Genomic DNA, 7,905 nt, shown 5'->3' on the forward strand with positions numbered 1-7,905 from the left:
GCTACTTATGAACTTTGGAGTGATTCTTTTTTTCATGTTCAGGGGTGATCATATGATTCTATTATGTTAGCATTGTTGAGAGATTGCACTAGTGAAAGTATGAACCGTAGGCCTTATGACCATGCATTTATATAACGTTTTGCTTGTTTTTACTATTTTTTACCTTGCTCTTTTTATTTATTCAGATTATAAAAATATATTTCCAATATCCATAGACGCTTGTATCACCACCTTTTCTTTGAATTAGTGCACCTATAAATTTGCCATTGTATTGGTGTGTTGGGGACACAAGATATTTCTTTTATTTGGTTGCAGGGTTGCTTGAGAGAGACCATCTTCATCCTACACCTCCCACGAATTGATAGACCTTAGGTCATCCACTTGAGGGAAATTTGATGTTGTCCTACAAAACTCTACACTTGGAGGCCCAGCAATGTCTACAAGAATAAAGTTGCATAGTAGACATCGGCGCACGATGAGACCTTGTGGCGTCCTCATAGGTCTTCTAGTCCTTCCATGAAGCTTCACGGATCTCTTATGTTCCAAAAAAACACTGATTTTTATCGCGTTTGGACTTTGTTTGGTATGGGTTTTCTACGAAACAAAGAAATAGGCAAAAACTAGGAACTCGCACTGGGCACTAAGTTAATATACTAGTCCATAAAATCATATAAAAGTGCATGAAAACCATGTAGAACACCTATAAATATAGCATGAGTACTTCATAAATTATAGATACCTTGGAGATATATCACTCCCTCCAATCTTCAACGATCATGTTATGCAATATGATGCAACAAGTAATTATCTACCATAGAACCTTGGAGCTCCAGTACTCGACAAAGCCATGAACAATTGCAAAGTGCTTCTGAAGCACACCGAAGGCTCTCTCCACATCTTTCCCAACGGCTTCTTGACATCGGGTAACATGAATATTTTTGTTACCTTTTGGACGTGAAATTGTTTTAACTAATGTGGCCCATGGTGGATAGATGGCATCGGCAAGGTAGTAACCCATCGAGTAGTTGTACCCACTGACCGAGTAGTTGCAAGCAAGAACATCTCCTGTAATAAGCCTAGAAAATAGTGGTGATCTCGGAAACACATTCAATTCATTATGGGAGCCACATAAACCAAAGAATGAATGCCATATCCAAAGATAATTCGATGCAACTACCTCAAGAATGACAGTTGGATCATTGGAGCGGCCTTTGTACCGACCCTTCCACCCTACACGACAATTCTTCCATGTCTTGTGCATACAGTCAAGTAATCCAAGCATCCATGGCCATCCTCTTGCTTCATTGTTTGTGATCAGCCTCTCGGTGTCTTCCTCGGTGGTTGCTCTCAAGTACTTGATTGGCACTCCCTGGCAATGGCTAGACGAATGCTATTCTCGATTGCTCAACAATTAGAAATTGTCTTGCAATAACCCACCAGCGCGTGGGATCAAGGCAGTTTTCGAGGGTAGAGTATTCAACCCAAATTTGTTGGTTCGCTAGTAGGAAGTGAGAGGATACTCTCAAGTATTAGCATCTGAATGTGTCAGATTCAACCACACCTGAAAGATTAATATCTGCAAGCAAAGTATCAACAACAAAGTAGTATGATAGCAACGGTGTAACGAGTAGCAGCAGTGGCAAGGAACAGTAGTAGTGACAGCAGTAGCAAGTAGCAACAGTAGCAAGTAACGTAAGTAGCAAGTAGCAACTGTAGCAAGTAACAGCAGAGCAACAGTAGTAACAACAGCAGAGCAAAACAAGTAACAGCAGCAGTGGGACAAACTCGTAGGCAATGGGTTGGTGATTTGTTTGGATGATATTCATCATGCAACAGTTATAACATGGAGAGATATATAGCTAGCTCCCGTTCGTCGATGTGATGTAGGCATGCATTCCGTGTGTCGTCATACGTGCTTAGGGAAAAGAACTTGCATGACATCTATTGTCCATCCCTCCCGTGGCAGCGGGGTCCAAAAGGAAACTACGGGATATTAAGGTTCTCCTTTTAATAAAGAACCGAACCAACGCATTAGCACTTGGTGAACACATGAATTCCTCAAACTATGGTCATCACCGGGAGTGGTTCTGGTTATTGTCACTCCGGGGTTGTCGGATCATAACACATAGTAGGTAACTACAACTTGCAAGATCGAATCTAAAACACACATATATTGGTGACTACATAATAATTTCAGATCTGAAATCATGGCACTCGGGCCCTAGTGACAAGCATTAATCATGGCAAAGTAGTAGCAACATCAATCTCAGAACATAGTGGATACTAGGGATCAATCCCCGTCAAAACTAACTCGACTACATGATAGATCTCATCCTACTCATCACCGCCCAGCGAGCCTACGAATAGATTACTCACGAACGATGAAGAGCTTCATGGAATTGGAGAGGGAAGAAGGTTGATGATGACGATGGCGACGATTTCCCCTCTCCGGAGCCCAGAACGGACTCCGGATCTGCCCTCCAGATGAAGAACATGATATGGCGGCGCCTCCGTATCGCAAACGCGACGAAATCTTCTCTCTTGATTTTTTCTGGGATGAAAGTGAATTTATAGAGCTGAGATTGGGGGCGGCAGAGCCACATGGGCCCCACAAGCTTGCTAGCCGCCACCAGGGGGTGGCGGCTACAGGGCTTGTGGCCCACTGGCCCATCCCCTCCGGTGGATCTTTTCGCACGTATTTTTCATATTTTCCAGAAAAATTCTCCATAAATTTTCAGGACGTTCTGAGAATTTTCATTTCTGCACAAAAACAACACCAAGGCAATTCTGCTGAAAACAGCGTCAGACCACGTTAGTTCCATTCAAATCATGCAAATTAGAGTCCAAAACAAGGGCAAAAGAGTTTGGAAAAGTAGATACGATGGAGATGTATCAACTCCCCCAAGCTTAAAACCTTGCTTGTCCTCAAGCAACTCAGTTGACAAACTGAGAGAGAAAGAAAAACTTTGACAAACTCTGTTTGATCTTGTTGTTGCAACTATGTCTAACTCATTACCAGTATTTCAGCAAGATCACAAGTTAACCACATAAGAAAGTGACAAAGGTCTCATGGTAAACTAATATCAATGGCATAATCAGCTAACGAGCAAATAATAATGAGTTTCAAATACCAACACTTCAATCAAAACAAGCATGAAGCAATATGAATAGGTGGTATCTCGCTAGCTCTTTCTGAGACCGCAAAACATAAATGCAGAGCACTTTCAAAATTCAAGGGCTGACTAAACATTGTAATTCATAGCAACGAAGATCCAGTCATAGTCATACTCAATATCAATCAAAAGCAAAGCATAAAAATGACAGAGGTGCTCTCTAATTGGTGCTTATAAAAGAAGAGGATGACTCAACAGGAAAATAAATAGACAGGCCCTTCGCAGAGGGAAGCATTGATTTTCAGAGGTGCGAGAGCTCAAGCTTTGAAAGCAGGGATAATAATTTTGGGTGGCATGCTTTCATTGTCAACGCAATGACCAAGAGTTCTCAATATATTCCATGCTACTCATGCTATAGGCGGTTCCCAAACAGAAAAGTAAAGTTTTAACTCCCTCACCACCAATCAATCACACTCCACGGCTAGCCGAATCCTCGGGTACCGTCCATACTAACATCAATCCGGGGGGAGTCTTGTTTTACAGTTATGTTTTCGATTTAAGCGTGGAACTGGGCATTCCAATTACCGGCCCCTTTCTCGTGAATGACAGTGAATAAACACATGTCGAGGATAACACTCCTAGCATGGAAGATACCAATAGCCCCCTGTCACCACATGAGCGGTTCGGGCATGCAAAACAGATTATTTCTTGAAGGTTTAGAGAGTGGCACATGCAAATTTACTTGGAACGGCACATAGATACCGCAAATAGGTAGGTATGGTGGACTCTCATGGAAAAACTTTTGGGTTTATGGAAGTGGATGCACAAGTAGTATTCCGCTTAGTACAAGTGAAGGCTAGCAAAAGACTGGGAAGCGACCAACTAGAGAGCGACAACAGTCATCAAGATGCAATGAGTTTGACTAACATTGAATGCAAGTATGAACAAGATATAAATCACCATGAACACAAACATCATAGAGGCTATGTTGATTTTGTTTCAACTACATGCATGAACATGCGCCAAGTCAAGCCACTTGAATCATTCAAAGGAGAATACCATCCTATCATACTACATCACAGTCATCTCAAAATCTATGTTGGCATTCAAGACAAACCATTATAAGCTCTCAGATAATTAAGCATGGCATCAGAAACTATGATCTCTAAGTTGTCATTGCAAACATGGTTCTCTCACAACAAAGCTGAATCAGGCATGACAAGCTAGTCATATTTACAAAAACAAAATAGATAGAGTTCATACCAGCTTTTCCAGTCTCAGTCACTTCATCATATATCATCATTATTGCCTTTCATTTGCATGATCGAACGATGTGAACAATAATAAGAGTGCTCGTGCATTGGACTAAGCTGAATCTGCAGGCAAACACAAAGGAGAAGACAAAGTAATATGGCTCTTTGAAAGCTAAACAGGTATGTGATACGTCCATTTTGCATCATGCTTTCATGTTGATATTTATCGCTTTATGGGCTGTTATTATACTTTGTGGAACCTTACTTATGCCTTTTATCTCTTATTTTGCAAGGTTTATTTGAAGAGGGAGAATACCGGCAGCTGGAATTATTGACTGGAAAAGGAGCAAGTCTGAGTGCTCTATTCTGCGCAACTCCAAATGTCCTGAAAATCAATGTGGATCTTTTTTGGATTTTATAAAAAATACTGGGCTAAAGAAGTGTCAGAGGGGAGAAACCAGGGGCCCACAAGCCTGGTTGCCGCGGCCTACACCCCTGGCCACGGCAACAGGGCTTGTGGGCACCTTGGCGGCCCACTGGCCCCCCTCTTTTGCTATATGAAGAGTTCCGTTCCAGAAAAAATCATTCGGGATAGTTTTCGTGGTTTCGCCGCCGCCACGAGGCGGAACTTGAGCAGATCCAATCTAGAGCTCCGGCACGACGATCCTACCGGGGAAACTTCCCTCCCGGAGGGGGAAATCGTCGCCTTCATCATCACCAACACTCCTCTCGTCAGAGGGGAGGCATCTTCATCAACATCTTCATCAGCACCATCTCCTGTCCAATCCCTAGTTCATCTCTTGTAACTAATCTCCGTCTCGCGACCCCGGTTGGTACTTGTAAGGTTGCTAGTAGTGTTGATTACTATTTGTAGTTGATGCTAGTTGGATTACTTGGTGGAAGAGTTTATGTTCAGATCCTTGATGCTATTCATTACACCTCTGATCATGATTATGATTATTCTTTGTGAGTAGTTACTTTTGTTCCTGAGGACATGGGATAAGTCATGCTAATAATAGTCATGTGAGTTTGGTATTCGTTCGGTATTTTGATATGTTGTATGTTGTCTTTTCCTCTAGTGGTTTTATGTGAACGTCGACTACATAACACTTCACCATATTTGGGCCTAGAGGAAGGCATTGGGGAGTAGTAAGTAGATGATGGGTTGCTGGAGTGACAGAAGCTTAAACCCCAGTCTATGCATTGCTTCGTAAGGGGCTGATTTGGATCCACTAGTTTAATGCTATGGTTAGGCATTGTCTTAATTCTTCTTTCATAGTTGCGGATGCTTGCGAGAGGGGTTAATCATAAGTGGGATGCTTGTCCAAGTAAGGGCAGTACCCAAGTGCCGGTCCACCCACATATCAAACTATCAAAGTAACGAACGCGAATCGTATGAACATGATGAAAATAGCATGACAGAAATTCCCATGTGTCCTCGGGAGCGCTTTTCCTCTTATAAGACTTTGTTCAGGCTTGTCCCTTGCTACAAAAGGGATTGGGACACTTGCTGCACCATTGCTACTACTTGTTACCTGTTACTTTTCGCTTGCTACGATTCACCTCACTACACCATCACTTGTTACCGCTACTTTTAGTGCTTGCAGTTATTACCTTGCTGAAAACCGTTTATCAGAGCCTTCTCCTCCTCGTTGGGTTCGACACTCTTACTTATCGAAAGGACTACGATTGATCCCCCTATACTTGTGGGTCATCAAGGCTCTTTTCTGGCGCCGTTGTCGGGGAGGAAGCGCCTTTGGTAAGTGGAATTTGGTAAGGAAACATTCTATTATGTGCTGAAATTTATTGTCACTTGTCACTATGGAAACTGTTCCTTTGAGGGTTTTGTTTGGGGTATCCTCACCACGAACGGAAGCACGAGGAGTTGTTCCTCAACCTGAGGTACCTACTTAAAATATCTTTTATGAAATCCCTTCGGGTATGCTTGAGAAACTACTAGCTAATCCTTTTACATGAGATGGATCTTCACATCCAGACTTGCATCTAATCTATGTAGATGAAGTTTGTGGTTTATTTAAGCTTGCAGGTTTGCCCGAGGATGAGGTAAATAAGAAAGTATTTCCTTTATCTTTGAAAGATAAGGCTATGTGATGATACTGGATCATGGGACTACAATCGGTTGAAATTGGAATTTCATCAAAAGTTCTATCCTATGCATTTAGTACATCGTGATCGGAATTATATTTATAACTTTTGGCCTCGTGACAGGGAAAGCATAGCTCAAGCTTGGGGGAGGCTTAAATCAATGCTACATTCATGCCCCAATCATGAGCTCTCGAGAGAAATTATCACTCAAAACTTTTATGCTCGGCTTTCTCATGAAGATCGTACCATGCTTGACACTTCTTGTACCGGTTCTTTTATGAAGAAGGATATTGACCACAAGTGGAATTTATTGGAAAGAATCAAACGTAACTCTGAAGATTGGGAGCTGGAGGAAGGGAAGGAGTCAGGTATGAATTTCCAGTTTGATTGCGTTAAATCTTTTGTTGAGACAAACACTTCTAGAGATTTTAGCGCTAAGTATGGACTTGATTCTGAGATAGTAGCTTCTCTTTGTGAATCTTTTGCTGCTCGTGTTAATCTTCCCAAAGAGAAGTGGTTTAAATATCATCCTCCTGTAGAAAGCAACATAGCCAAAACCAATCTAGTTGAGGAGAAAGTCATTGCTTTTAGTGATCATGTTGTTCCTTGTGCTTACACTGAGAAACCACCATACCCTGCTAGAATAAAGGATTATTCTAAATCTCCAATTGTGATACGTAGGGGTTACATTAGACCACTTGCACCCCCTGAGGAGATTAGAGTTGAACCTAGTGTTGCTATTATCAAAGATCTCTTAGCCGAATACATAGATGGGCATGTTATCAAATTCTGTGAGGACTCCGCTAGAATTGCTAAACCTCACGCGGAAGACAAATACGGACCTGTAGTTGGCCTGCCCGTTGTTTCTGTCAAGATACGAGACCACTGTTACCATGGTTTATGTGATATGCGTGCTAGTGTTAGTGCAATACCCCGTTCCCTATATGATGAAATCAAAGATGAGATTGCACCTGCTGAGTTAGAACCCATTGATGTCACTATTACGCTAGCTAATAGAGACACTATTTGCCCTCTGGGAATTGTGAGAGACGTAGAAGTCCTGTGTGGTAAGACGAAGTATCCTACTGATTTCCTCGTCCTTGGTACTGCACAAGATAGCTTTTGTCCCATCATATTTGGTAGACCCTTTCTCAACACTGTCAATGCTCACATTGATTGCATTAAACAGACTCTCACTGTTAGTTTTGAAGGTGTGTCTCATGAATTTAACTTCTCCAAGTTTGGAAGACAACCTCATGAAAAAGAGTCGTCTGGTAGGGATGAAATCATTGCTCTTGCCTCTATTGTCATGCCTCCTACGGATCCTTTAGAGCAATATCTGCTTGAGCATGAAAATGATATGCATATGGAAGAAAGAGATGAGATAGATAAAATTGTCTTAGAACAATATCCTATTCTCAAGAATAATCTGC

This window comes from Hordeum vulgare, chromosome 1H, assembly GCF_904849725.1.
Source record: "Hordeum vulgare subsp. vulgare chromosome 1H, MorexV3_pseudomolecules_assembly, whole genome shotgun sequence".
Taxonomy (NCBI): domain Eukaryota; kingdom Viridiplantae; phylum Streptophyta; class Magnoliopsida; order Poales; family Poaceae; genus Hordeum; species Hordeum vulgare.